Genomic DNA, 14,910 nt, shown 5'->3' with positions numbered 1-14,910 from the left:
ATACTCATCGATAGACATGGCTCCCTGTCGCAGACTCAGTAGCTCGCCCGCCTTCGACTGTCGGAGTGCAGGAGGAAAATACCGCTTTTGGAAAGCTGTGCGGAACTCGGCCCAGGTGGCCACTCCTCTCACCGCAACCAAAGGTGCAGAAGTAAACCTCCACCACCTGCGCGCACGCCCATCCAGAAGATAGCCAAGGGTCTCCACCTTCTGCTCCTCGGTGCATTGGAAAGTCTGAAAAGTCGTCTCCATGCGGTCTAACCAGTTCTCCGCATCCTCCGGAGACTCACCTCCAACTAAGGGCTTAGGACCCATAGCTAAGAATCGACGCACAGTGAAACGCTCGTCGTCATGATGACGATGACGCCGTTCTCGACAAGGCTCCCGGTCAGCATCACCCCAACGCCCACCAACACTGCCATGAGAACTCCGGTCGTCATGATTTGCCATCTACAAAAATACCTCAAGATGAGACTAATTCCCAAGAATTCTTTTGCATGCTCTGATACCATAAATGTAGTGACCCTTACCCGGATCACCTACTAAACAGAACTTAGGCATGCAATTAACTTAATTAAACAGATATCAGAATAAAACTGGGGAAACCATAAACATTATACAATCCCAAGTAAAGGAATCTGTAATTTATCCAATAATATACAACCAAATCGAATAGCTGTATAAACCCAAACAACAGTAATAAAACCTAGACGAAGCTCCAGCTGGCCAACCACTGACTAGCCCCTCCTGGATCCACCCTCCTCGTCCAATCGCAAACCTGCCCCATGGAATAGGGTGTCCAGAAAATACAGAGTACGAGACATGAGCATAAAACGCTCAGTGCGAGAGTATGAGTATACATGCATGCAAAGTGAACTCCCTATAGAGTCGAGGTCAAGGATCAGATAACAGAGACAGACCGGGCCCTGGTATGTAGCACGCTGTGCCGTCGCTTCAGGAGGTGGCTCCCATACCGAGATAACCGTGGATATGCCGGACCCAAATCGATGGAAGTCCATCCACTAACAGGATAGGGTACAACCCTACTAACATACATCTCGAAAGAGATACAACAAGATGCAAATGAATGCAGCATAATATCATGGCATATAAATCATGCAGTCACATAATACATGCATACTCAGTCAGGATATCTCGAACAGTACTTTCGTACCTCAAAACGGTGCAAGCTCTACCAACTCTAGGTCCACGCCTATAGTCTGCTCTAAACTGCCAAATGATACTACTATCATTAAAGTGCTCTAAAAGCCTTAACTAAGCTATTGCATACTCCTAAATATTTATAGGAAGCAAAAGCTATACCTTCGTCCGTCGTTAGCCCTTTGATGTCGATGCCTCCGGAACATGGGCACAATTCTGCTACGACTACCGAACGCCTCGCCGACCTCCGGACCAAGCCTAAGAAGACTAGAACAACTCCAAAAAGGACTAGAATGGAAAGGAGAACTCGGAATTGGCAAATGAAAGTGAAGCCTCGGCCTTCTATTTATAGACAACGATCGGAACGTCCGAACCTCGATCGGAACGTCCGATCCTGCCATCGGAGCTTCCGAAGATCCTGATCTGCCACATGTCAAAATATCACTTGTTGACTCCGGATAGGGGTGATCGGAGCTTCCGGTCCTGATCGGAGCTTTCGATCTTGCCACACGTCATTCCTGATGTTATATCGATCGGAGCTTCCGATCCTGTTCGGAGCTTCCGATCCTGATCGGAGCATCCGAACTCACCTTCGGAGCTTCCGAACTCTACCCAAGTAATTATGATTAATTCCTTAATTACTGATTTTGGTTACGGGCTACTACAATCCTTGCAACTCACAAAAACAACAACTAATACACATAATATCCACTCGATAAATCACAAAAGTCAATCCAAATCATATATAAATTAAGTGCATAAATTGCCTGTAAGGATCAATCAAGTTAGGCAACCACTAGCTGATTCCCAATCACTAGAACCTTGCACTGCAGATCAACAATCCTTGATCTTAGTGTTACAACTACTCGAGAAATCCCAACACTTGGAATCACAAAACTCCCCTTTGCTGAGTTATCTTCCTAACAGAGTCAAACACTAATCATGAGTAGTAACTGACACTAATCGTGTACGATTCTAAATCTACTACCAATACTGTCCCTGTCTAATCGTGAATGATAATAAAATCACAAACTCAATCGTAGACAATTTCTCAATAAAAGAATGATCTACTACCCTGGATAATCACTTGTCTCAATAAAACATCAAATCATATTTCCGACGTAGTCAGAAGTTATTCTCAATGAGCACCGGTACTAGTCGATCTATCTACTAGATTCACCAATCTATTGATATCCCAAATCAATCAAACCCTCTGCTCAAAACGATCACTTGTCTAAGAATATGTCTTCCAAGACTATTCCGACCCCAAAATATCATAGGTATAATACCAAAAACTCATTGTTCCTTCTTCTGACCAAGTCAGATGATACCCACAAGTATCTATTTTCACAACCCTTGTGTCGGCCTGAATCTATTCACCAGAACTATCCCAGTCTAACTCGTGATATACACTCTATCTAAGACATAGTTCTGTCCTTTTTTGATATCAAAGAAAAATCCTCTGTCTATGACAATCCTGTCAAGAAACAATGTTAACTTGATTTTTCGACTGAGTCAAAAGTCAGATAAATCTTTCAGTACAACCCAATACCAAAGACAAATCCAAAAAACTTGGTTCTCTTCGAAAATTCTACTGGTAGTTATACTCCTTGCTATGATTGCATAAACATTGAGACTGAGGTAGCCTATCCAACCATCCCATCTGGAATATATACTCCCAGACATACTGGTATAGAATCGCGCCTCATCATCCATCTCAACTAACCCAACACAGTCCTCAGCACATGGTATAACTCACCATCGTGCCTTTGATGAAAACCCATCATCACTTGGAATCAACTCTACGAGGTCAATCCTATCAGTTGATCTAGGAAACCACCCAGATAAATCATACAATAAGCTGTTATGACTAAGGCCCCTGATGAAACACATAATCCCTGGCACTATCCCATAGTCAATCCACTAACTAAATTATTCTACGAAAACGCCTAGAACTAATCACATGCATAACTCTATCCCGGTTATGCACTTATAGCCAAGTCATTGTAGTTGAATATTGATCAACTAAATACTGGAATAAAACCCCAAACATCCAATTACTTGAACTACTATTCCAGGTTATGAACAAGCCCTATTACAATCCCATGTAATAAAATAAATAGCTAAATCCATATCAATTACATGGAAAAGATGTACAACGAAACGACATCTAGTACATCAAGATATCTGAAATCATTAAACCACTGCACCAAGTTTAATGTAATTCTTATTACAAACCATTAGTTACAACCGCTAAGAAATTCCAATACCCTGAAATCAATAATACAGTGATTCAGTTGCTTACAACTGAAATACTGTTTACAACAAATCTTAATACAGTGTTTACAATCTATCTATGATACCTCATACAACTCGCCATCGTAAGCATCTTGGTATTTAATGATCTTGAACATGAGGTTTCTCGTCTGCCTCTCCCAAGCATCAATACAAACATGCTGGCAGAACCTACCATGCACGATCTGTAAAAGATCTTACTAGTCTTCCGGGTACTTCACTGTTATATGGTAAATTCCCCGGTGGATGAGATACAATCTTTATGAAAATCTCTCTAACTGCATGTGGAGAATCTTCAAAGGAGTGCAATTCAGGTTTGAAGTAACATGGATGCAAGCATCACACGTGCCCCAGCCAATCCTCTGCTACTGCCACTGGAATCTGGTATTCGATCCAAATCTAGGATCTACACGAGTCAAAATCCTGATATATCGAACACGATCCTTCTCTCATGTCCGATCCTGCTGGAAATCCCATAAATCAAATCTTTGAATATCATCCAGATGATGATAGTCTTGGGCAAACCTAGATGCCAAGACATCATCACATCTAATGTATCATTCTTTACTCTACAATAATAACCCAAAATATCTAAACAATATGTCCCAAAGGCTCATATTGCATGCTCTGATACCAATAAATGTAGTGACCCTAACCCGACTCTACTAATAATCTAAGATTTAGTCTTAAATAAGCATGCAATAAACAATAATCAGAGGTAAACTGCAGAAAACTTAAATAAATGCTAAACCGACATAATACAACCGGGTAAATAAAAAACCAATATACAACCTAATTGAAATAATTAAATATCCTAGCTATTACTTCTGCAGCTCTGTTTAGTCACCACCTAATCCCATGTCCTGGTGAAACACCTGCAACTGTCCTTTCGAATTGGGTGTCCAGAAAACACAAAAAACACTGGACGTGAGCATTAAAGCTCAGTACGAGAGTACAAATATATATATATATACTATGCAAGCACATGCAATATGTCGGGTACTGGATAAACTATCCAAAATACTGCTCAGTGAAGGCGCCATGGTATGTAGCACGCTGGGCCGTCGCATCAGGAGGTGGCTCCCATACTGTAAAATTGTGGATATATCCGGATCCAAATTCATGAAATCCATCCAATAAAAAAATATGTGGCTGAGCGAACCCTACTACGACTATGCAATCAAGGAATAAAGCACAACATGTTCATGCATGCAACATAACATCAATGCATATAAAAATGTCACGAAAAACATGCAAACATAATACATGTATATTCTACTAGGCTATCTCGGATAATACGTCTGTATCTCAGTAATATACTCCTAGATTCCCCGCATCTACCATCCAACACTACAATTGAAACGACCCTAAATCATTTACTGAATAATCTAAAATTTTAAAATAAATAAACGCGAAAAATAAAATTTTTAATTTTGCACTCAACAGGTCAATAGTAACCCATATTACTATTCATCGGACATAAATAATTTAATAAATACCGCTAAAAAATAAAACAGTAAAAAAATCTGAAGTGCAAAAATAATGGATAAAGTATCCTCAAATTTAAGCTTGCAAATTTAATCATAACATAAAAATATTAATCAACAAACTAAACGGTTTTTACAATGTTCTAAATTAACTCATGATCGGTAAACAAAATACATGACATATAATTTACATAAAAATAACATTATGTGGAAAGCTATCATAGATCGAAGGGTATCGTGCTCTTCCACGTTGCAATCCCCTCAAGTGTCCCGTCCCTTGATCTCAACGGAACAACATCTATACCAAGAAAGCGTAGTGAGCCTAAAGTCTCAAGAAGTATAAACCTTTAATAGCAAATACAAAATAATAAATGCACATGCCTTTAAAATAATTGTAATCAACTACTTTGAAACTTTATTCGGAAAAATGCTTTTACTAAATAAGACTTGAACTAAAAGAGGTCACATGCATTAAAACTCACTCAACTTGAACTTAAAACTTGAAACTTCAACTGAACTCATGCTTAAAACATTAACTGACACTCATGCTTGGAAATTTAACTGAAACTTATGCTTGAAACATTAACTGATCTTTAACTTAAACTTTATAGTGAATTTAGATCCTCGATTGTGACTTCTGTTTCGATTGATCAATCTATACACCATAGTACTAGGTTGGCAAGGACACCGAGATCTTTTTGGACCCCACATTTCCCTGCTGGCAAGGAAACCGAGATTTTTCCCGACTCCATATTGCCCTGAATGGCAAGGACACCGAGATTTCTCACGACCCCATATTTCCCTGCTGGCAAGGACACCGAGATTTCTTCCAACCCCACATTTCCCTGAATTGCAAGGACATCAAGATTTCTCCCGATCCCACATTGCCCTGCTTCAGTCACAACCAACTCACTTCATTCAAAATTTAACATGCTTGCTTTCTTTCTTGGAAACACTCAAGTTACATTTAAATATGTCATGCATCATGAAATTCAAAAGAACATAAAGACGATACTAGGAAACTTTAAAGGATGAATTTCAAATACTGAAAATAATGGTAAAAAGTTGTTGCCCCTAGGCTAAGGATTTACTTCCTCAACTCTTCTCTTCCTCAAATGAGACCCGATACGAGCACCCAACCCGTAAAACCCATAACTCGATCCTCCCCTAATTAAAAAGCTTCCTAATCCAACCGAAACTTCCCACACGCCCTGAATTAACCCAAGGACTCCCATGCCAACCTGGGCAGCCCGAACAAAACGGATTTTCGTGTAGCAACTACGCTGAACAAAATTCTGCACTAACCAATCCGCTTTAAACCACCCATAACTTAACCAACACTTATCCAGATTTCTCCCCGCTCGAACCAACATGACCCCCTACCCCCACATCCTAAACTTGACATGGGACCAGGCCATAGACAGCCCCTGCCATCAAACTTATCCACATGAACCGATTTCCCCACAACAACAAACATGGCTAAAAAATCTACACTAACCATCTCGACTTGTAACTTTCCTAACTCAATCAAAACTTAACATAATTACTCCCAATTTGAACCGATGCGATCCCCACATCCTAAACTTGTCCTAGGACTTGCCCCCAACCAGCCTGAAACAACCCTATCCTCCAATCTTAATTAAATAATAAAGAAAAATACGGATTTTTAAAAAAAATTTGCCATGACTTGTTTGAAAGTAAACAACCACCCTTTCAGACGCAGCAATTCTAACATAAAGAAGTAAAAGTGATAAAAGAAATCCAAGTTGCGATAATCATAAACTTTGAAAATAAAGGCAACAAAACACGGTTGCAATAATAGCGATAACAAACTTCAAATCATAAAAATTCAAGCACAGTGAAACACTTCCTGGCTAATACTGAAAGTACTCAAAGTAAAATTCTTTATTTCAAAATAGAGTCTTATGCAGAACTAAAAAAAAACAGCAACGGTCATAGGGCCTTGCACCGCCAGCGACCTCAACCTCGAGGATCCTGCCCCTCGGTCCATAGGTACTCCTCCTCACCTGTCAAACAAACAAGCATAGTGAGTCTAATGACTTAGCACGTATAAACAGTGTAATAACAAGGGTTTAAAGTAACTGCAGTAATACTCAAAATACTGTACATAATATACTTGAAACTTAAGTTGTAAGAATGCACATGCTACAAGAGAATGTGACAACATGTAAACGATGAACACACGCCCGCTCACGCTATGAAACTCTTGAACATTCTTAACTTAACTGAAACTCATGCATGACTGAAAACTGAATAAATTAAGACGAGTCAAACTTATACTGAAACTGAAACTGTAAACTTAGATCCTTGAATTGTGACCCTCTATTTTGATTGATCAATGGCTGCAGTGCACTATGCTGGCAAGACGCCGAGATTTCTCCCGACGCGACTTACCCCTTTATTTGTCATTTGGTAGGGATCCCGAGATTTCTCCCGATCTCACACTACCCGTCTATTTTGGTAGAGATCCCGGGATGTCTCCCGATCTCGTTCTACCCGTATATTTGGTAAGTGAGTGAGGCATCCCCCAACCCATAAATACCCTGTCTCGTCACAATCAACTCAATTCGTTCAAAAAAAAAATATTTTCTTTTTCCTTCTTTGACTCGACTCAAAATACTTAGCATGCATGAATAAAAGTGACTTCCTTTGTAACATTTCGCTCGGCTCAAAGAAAAGACTCATGCGCACATGTATGCAACTATGGGAAATGAAACTCAACACAAAATTGTGGGTGTTAATTATGAGAGTAGCTGCCCTAGGTGCTAATACCCGACCTTAACTCTATTTTTCGGAACCAAGGCATAACCTGAGTAAGCACACTAAAAAGCCCTTAACTTGATCTTACCTTAACCGAATTCGACCCCGCTCAAATCGACACTCTCCAAACACTACAAACTAACCATAGGTCTAGTTTGTAACCTCATTTGACAGCCCAAGCAAAACAAACACAAACCAAATCCGGACAGCCCCTTTTTCCTCCTAAAATTCTGCACCGACACCTAAACTTCAAAGACCCTTAACCCATTGAAAACTTAAACCAAACAAGCCCATTTTATATCGACACGACCACCACATCATAACCTTGACCTAGGACCAGCCTTAGCCATGCCCAGACCTCGCTTGATGCCTCCCCTGCTCCAAAATCAGTAGCCCCTGCCCCAAGCAAACATCACTCTACAACACTTCTACCTTGAGGAAACACCTCCAAGCCCCTTTTCCTTACCTCTACCTCCTTCCAAACCACCAAACACACTTATTAGCATCTCTTAGGACTTACCCCAAACACCTAGGCTGCCCTCACCACTTTTCAACACCACATTTCAAAAACAACTTGAACTTGCACCAAAATGCATCAAACTCATGGGAATTCAATCAAGCCCAATAAAAATCATCAAAATGCTCCAAACACACTTCAATCTAAGCCCTAACACTATACAAATTTCGAATTTATAGGGCATGCAACTTCTGAAATTTTGAAAAAATCAATATGAAACAAACCCTTCATTTCTCAAGACACATATTACCAAACAACTCTTTAAACATCATGCATAACCAAAATTAAAAAAATCTAACATAACCCCTTGCTGAAAATCCTTAAAAACCAAACACAACATGTCAAATACATAGGAATTTTAAAAATTTGCAAAGAATATAGCTCAAGAACATAGTTAGCTAGCTTGAATGCCCAAGGAAATGCATACACTTGCCTTAGCTATGAAAACTCAAAGAAATGATGGAAAAGGAGCTGGAAACCACGACCAGCAGCTTTCTACACTCCCTACACACGAACTCCGGTCGGCTATGGTGGCTGGAGGGCGGTGGCGGCGGCGGCCGGAAGGGCTGGGAAAGAGGCGGCCGAAGGTGGGAGAGAAAATGAGGGAAAGAGAGAATAAAGGGGGCGGCTAGTTGGAGTAAGGGAGTGCTAGGGTTTGTGAAATGTGTTATTTTAGGTTTAAAAGTTTGAGTGTGTAGTGTGTACATGTGTGTGTAAGCATATGTGTAAATAATTAAAAGTAGTTGTGAGTGTTGTTTTAAAAGTACAACTTTAAAGTACTACAACTTTTGTCTACTAACTTACACTAATAAAATTCCTAAGTTTAAAAACCCCAAATTAAAAATATTATATTGGGTATTACTAATCCGGGTTTATGAAAATTCTAACTTTTAAAAAAGTTAAAGAATAAGCCCAATATTGCAATAATAAAAAAAATGATTTCTGATACCCGAAAACTTCTAAATTTCAAACTCTCGTCTAATTTCCTCCTTCCTCCCTACTTAAATTTTAAAATAACAAATCTTGGAATTTACCGCCAAAATCCACCACCGCCAAACACCGGAACCGGAAGTCACTGACTCAAATCTCAAAAAATAAATAACTTAAAATATTTGAGCAACTTAAACTTTAAAGGAAACTTAAGAAATTAATTCCAAGCAATTAAAATCAAAACTTTAAATATTTTGATGTCACGACGATAATTAGAATATTTAAATAATAGCAGAGCGATTAAAATAATTTAAACAAACTAAACGAACGATTAAAAGTCATATAAATAAATACACGAGTGGAAATAAAAACCTTAAAATAATTTTTGGGCAGATAAAAGCTTTTAAATAAATAATCTAAGCATTTAAAATTATTTAAACAGGTAAACCTAAACAATTAAAAACATTAATTAAATAATTGGTACAATAAAAATAATTTGAATAAATAAATAATATTCTAATAACACATAATTCAAATAAAGAATTTAAATCAATTAAACAAAAAAATAATAACCATAAAATTTATTTAATTTAATATATATGAATTAGTAGATTGGATTTTAGGTACTACAATTCCTTCCCCGTTTAACTGAAATTTTGTCCTCGAAATTTGAACTTACTAACTAGGTTTGGATACGTACGACTAAGTAAACATCAACTTTTCTAACTCTGCACCCACAAGAACTGGCCCAAATAAGTTTTCGCTGCGCACTCTGATGCTTATTAGCATCTATATCATCAAGGATCTGACTATCTCCTACTGCAATAAAAATTCACATTTCTTACTTGTTTTCAAGTGGTCTTATCCTAGATGAAATTTTATAACTTCTCAAATTTACTTTCGATCTAAATTTATAAACTTAAAAACGTCACCCTACCGCAACTGTCAAGCTCTACAACCTACAAATTCTTTGATTTTTAAGTCATTGCACCACTTACATTTTGCTAACCTTATATCCTACGTCGTAATTCCAAGCTATAGAGTCCATATAACCAATAAATAATTTATATCGACATCAACCAAGACTTAAAACTTTCTAACAACAAAACTACCCTTATCGTCTATTTACCACTTAAACTTAACTCACATGATATACAACTTGAGCTCTTAAGAAATTCACAAGTTCCCATAATACTTAGCAACTAAACACTAAACTCTTCTAAATAGGATAACAAAGGGACATACAATTCTACCTCGTTAGACCTCGAAATGAGATATGAATCTGACCCATACTCCCCTAACATCGATACATGAAGCCCATCAGGTATCACTAAAAACTCTGCGCCAGCTCAAATGATAAAAAAATTACGTATCTCTTCAACAATCGCATAAGGACCGACAACTCGAGTTAATTTCCTTATATACCAAAGTCAATAGTATTACGGAACAATGATACCTTCAAGGACAACTTAACATCCAATTTGAAATTCTAGAGGCCTATGCCACTTATTATGTAGTGACCCTTACCGAGATCATCTATTAAACAGAACTTAGGCATGCAATTAACTTAATTAAACAGTAAGCCAGAATAAAGCTGCGGAAACAATAAACATTAATACAATCCCAAAGAAAGGAATTTGCAATAGCCAAATATTTATACAACCAAATCGAATAGCTGTATGAACCCAAATGCAGCAGAATAAAACCCTGGACGAAGCTCCAGCTGGCCAACCACTGCCTAGCCCCTCTTGGATCCACCCGCCTCATCTAATCGCAAACCTGCCCCATGGAATAGGGTGTCCAGAAACACAGAGTACGAGACGTGAACATAAAATGCTCAGCACGAGAGTATGAGTATACATGAATGCTAGTGTACCGCCTACTGACTAGAGGTCAAGAATCAGATAACAAAGACAGACCGGGCCCTGGTATGTAGCATGTTGTGCCGTCGCTTCAGGAGGTGGCTCACATACCAAAATACTAGTGGATACGCCGGACCCAAATCGATGGAAGTCCATCCACTAACAGGATAGGGTAGAACCTTACTAACAGACATCTCAAAAAAAATAGCTCAAGATGCATATATATGCAGCATAAAATCATGTCATATAAATCATGCAGTCACATAATACATGCATATTCAGTCAGGATATCTCGAACAGTACTTTCTGTTGGAAAACGGTGTTCAGATCAATCAGAATTGATACCCGGTGCAGCGGAAGTTTTAAAAATTTTATATGGAACGATTCCATATCATGGGTATCAAAACTTTACGATTAAATTGTGCGTGTAAAAATTAAATAACAATTAAATTTTTACCTTGAAATCTCGAAACGAGATTATGGACACCAACAGATAACTCTGCTCTTCTTGTATATCACAGGAACTGATGGACGAACAATTCTTCAATCAGGTCCACGAACAGAAGTTTAATCCCTCTGATAGATTGCACTCGAAAATCTATCAGAAGTTTCTACGAAGAGAATTAACGAATTTGATCCGTTAAACCAGACTGCAAATTCAAAATTCACATGCTGGAATTTTCGACAAAGAGAGGAGAGGGGCGGCGGCCACTAGAGAGAAAACAGCTAGGGTTTTCGAAAATTGTGACCTCTGTTGTGTAATTTCTGTACTGCAATAACTTATTTATAATGTGGGCTGCTAATAGCTTAGGGCCCATTAGTCATAAGTTCAAGCCTGACAAGCAAAGCCCGCATGTTCAGAAATTAATATAAAATTCATCGTGACTCAGATTGATAAACCAATTTCACCAATGTGCACAAAAACCATTTCTGCATCTTTTAAAGTCAAGATAAATTTTCTGAATCCGAATTCAGTGATTTTCAAAAATGTCCATCCCTATGTCATTTTAGGAAATCTTACTCTTCTACTCTGATATAAGAAGTCCTACTTCTTTGTTCATTAAATTTAACTCTTTAAATTTAACTATCTCAACGGGGATTAAAAATCCATTACTTGTGTGACCCTCAATGGTTCAGGGATACAGCTAGCCGTGGGCTCACAACTCCTTGTGACCCGGAACAACAATTTCCGACTTGCCCATCGAATCATGGTAAGAGCGCCTAGCAACATCTCCCCATGATTCCCTAGGTATCACTGATAGTGCCTGCAAGAACCAATAGATTTTGGTTAGCGTACAGTACGGTCCCTTCATCCATATATCCCGATCGAATCAATAACCATTGGTAAATTGAGAGTCGTTCGAGATTCGATAACTATGCAATGCATCTTGAAGATCAAATAGTGACATTGCATATGCTACTAAGAAACCATTTCTTAAAACACATCATGTACTCTGGCCAGAGATTCGTCACACTAATATCTCCTCAGATTGCATAGGATATCCACACTAGCAAGTATGTGGTGAATCCTTGACTACAAAGCATCGACTCCTATATGTGTCGTAACTGTACCCAATCCCGACACCTGATGACCCCAATAGAGTCGGTAAATGAGTCAAAGTACAGTACTAGCATATAGAGTCTCAATGATGTTTCAAGTAGTAAGGACTAATGGTGTACAACCAAAACCGCGGACTTTATCCACTCGATAAGTGATAACCACTTGGAAAGTCCGGATAGGGTAGTTCGATCATTCATCGTATGAATATCCATTTGCATGATTTGAACATCTCTATGTTCCATACCAATGAAACGTGGTACTCGGCATCGCAAATGCTAGTCTCAATCTCGAGCGATCCTTATCCTTATTAACGGACGACTCAATCGACTAGGAACTGTTTAGAATATACAGTGACTATAAGATGTGTTTCATGATAGCCATCCCCATGTGCCACCACATCTTACATACACTATAGCATATTCAAGGTCTTCATCTAAATATCTTATAGTATGTCACAACATAATAATATGATAAAAGATAAAGTAAACGCCATTTTAAAAGTGTAAATTATATTAAACAAAATATTGTTTATACATAGAGTCATAAAAGCCCTTAGCCACAAGTTGGCTCACCGGGCACCCACTCTTTCACTTTCGTACCTCAAATACTAGGCGCGCTCTACCAGTTCTAGGTCTATGCCTATAATCCGCACTACAATGTCAAATGATACTAATATCATTAAAGTGCTCTAAAAGCCTTAACTAAGCTATTGAATACTTCTAAATATTTTTAGGAAACAAAAGTTATATCTGCGTCCGTCGTCAGCCCGTTGCTGTCACTCGCCTCAAAACTAGGCCACAGCTCCGCTACGATGCCTGGATCGCTACACTACTTCCGGATTCCCAATGGGACGCCTAGAATTCCATAGATCTAAGCTAGAAGACCAAGGAATTGAGAGTAGAGAAGTGAATGGTGCATCTGAAACTGAGGCTCGGCACCTCTATTTATAGACAACGAACGTAACGTCCGTTCCTCCATCGTTGCGTCTGTTCGCCATCATTGCGTCCGAACGTCAACATCAAGTGCGTAAGCAGTGACACATTCTAGCTGGCACGAACGTTTCGTCCGTTCCTAGAACGTTGCATTTGTTCTGCCTGACCCTCCTAACCATATCTGATCATTCTGGGTCCATTTTCGGGCTCCGCTAAATTATTTGAAATCCCCTTAATCATGTTAATTGGATTAATTAACAGTTACTCACTAACTGGGTACGGGCTACTACATTCTCCCCTACTTAAGATATTTCGTTCCCGAAATCAGATCTTATGTACTGAATGTAAAACAAGATGCAACAACATTATTTTATTCTAATGCAAAATTCACAGAGTTTACAACTGAATACAACTCAAAAAGAAAATCAAAACAACTCAGGATGTTCTGCACGCATCCTGTTTTCGAGCTCCCAAGTGGCTTCTTAAGTGCCTCGGCGCTGCCACTGAACTAAAACCAGATGAATGACTTTATTCTGCAAGATCTTATCCTTATGATCCAGGATACAAATAGGTCTCTCTACATAAGTCAAATCTGTATCCACCTGAACTTCAGACAGCTGCAGGATATGAGACTGATCCGCCACATACCGTCGCAACAGAGATACGTGGAACACGTCGTGAATACTGGAAAGATACGGTGGCAAAGCTAGCCGATACGCTAAATCTCCAATGCTCTCCAAGATCTCAAAAGGACCGATAAATCTGGGAGACAACTTGCCCTTAAGGCCAAATCTGATAATATTACGGAAAGGTGAAACTCTCAGAAACACTTTCTCCCCAACATCAAACTACAAAGGCCTGCGCTTAGTGTTCGCATAGCTGGCCTGACAATCCTGTGCAGTCTTAATCCGTTTCTTGATCTGATCAACAACATCTGCTGTCTGCTGGACTAACTCCGGTCCCTCAGCCTGTCTCTCCCCCACTTCTTCCCAGAAAAGTGGAGTACAACAACGTCGTCCGTACAATGCCTCAAAAGGAGCCATCCCAATGCTAGTATGATAGCTGTTGTTGTACGCGAACTCAATCAATGGCAAATCATCCTGCCAGGCTGAACCAAAATCCATAGTGCACGCTCGAAGCATATCCTCCAAAGTACGGATAGTGCGCTCTGACTGACCATCTGTCTCCGGATGATAGGCAGTACTCAAACTGAGAGTAGTTCCCATCGCACGCTGAAGACTCCCCCAGAACCTAGAAGTAAACCTGGGGTCTCGATCGCTGACAATGCTCACAGGCACTCCATGAAGTCGAACGATCTCCTGAATGTACAATCGCGCCATACGATACACAGAGTACTCTCGGCTATAGGCAATGAAATGTGCTG

The sequence above is a fragment of the Henckelia pumila genome, chromosome 1, assembly GCF_033568475.1.
Source record: "Henckelia pumila isolate YLH828 chromosome 1, ASM3356847v2, whole genome shotgun sequence".
Classification (NCBI taxonomy): domain Eukaryota; kingdom Viridiplantae; phylum Streptophyta; class Magnoliopsida; order Lamiales; family Gesneriaceae; genus Henckelia; species Henckelia pumila.
This window is presented reverse-complemented; position numbering follows the sequence as displayed.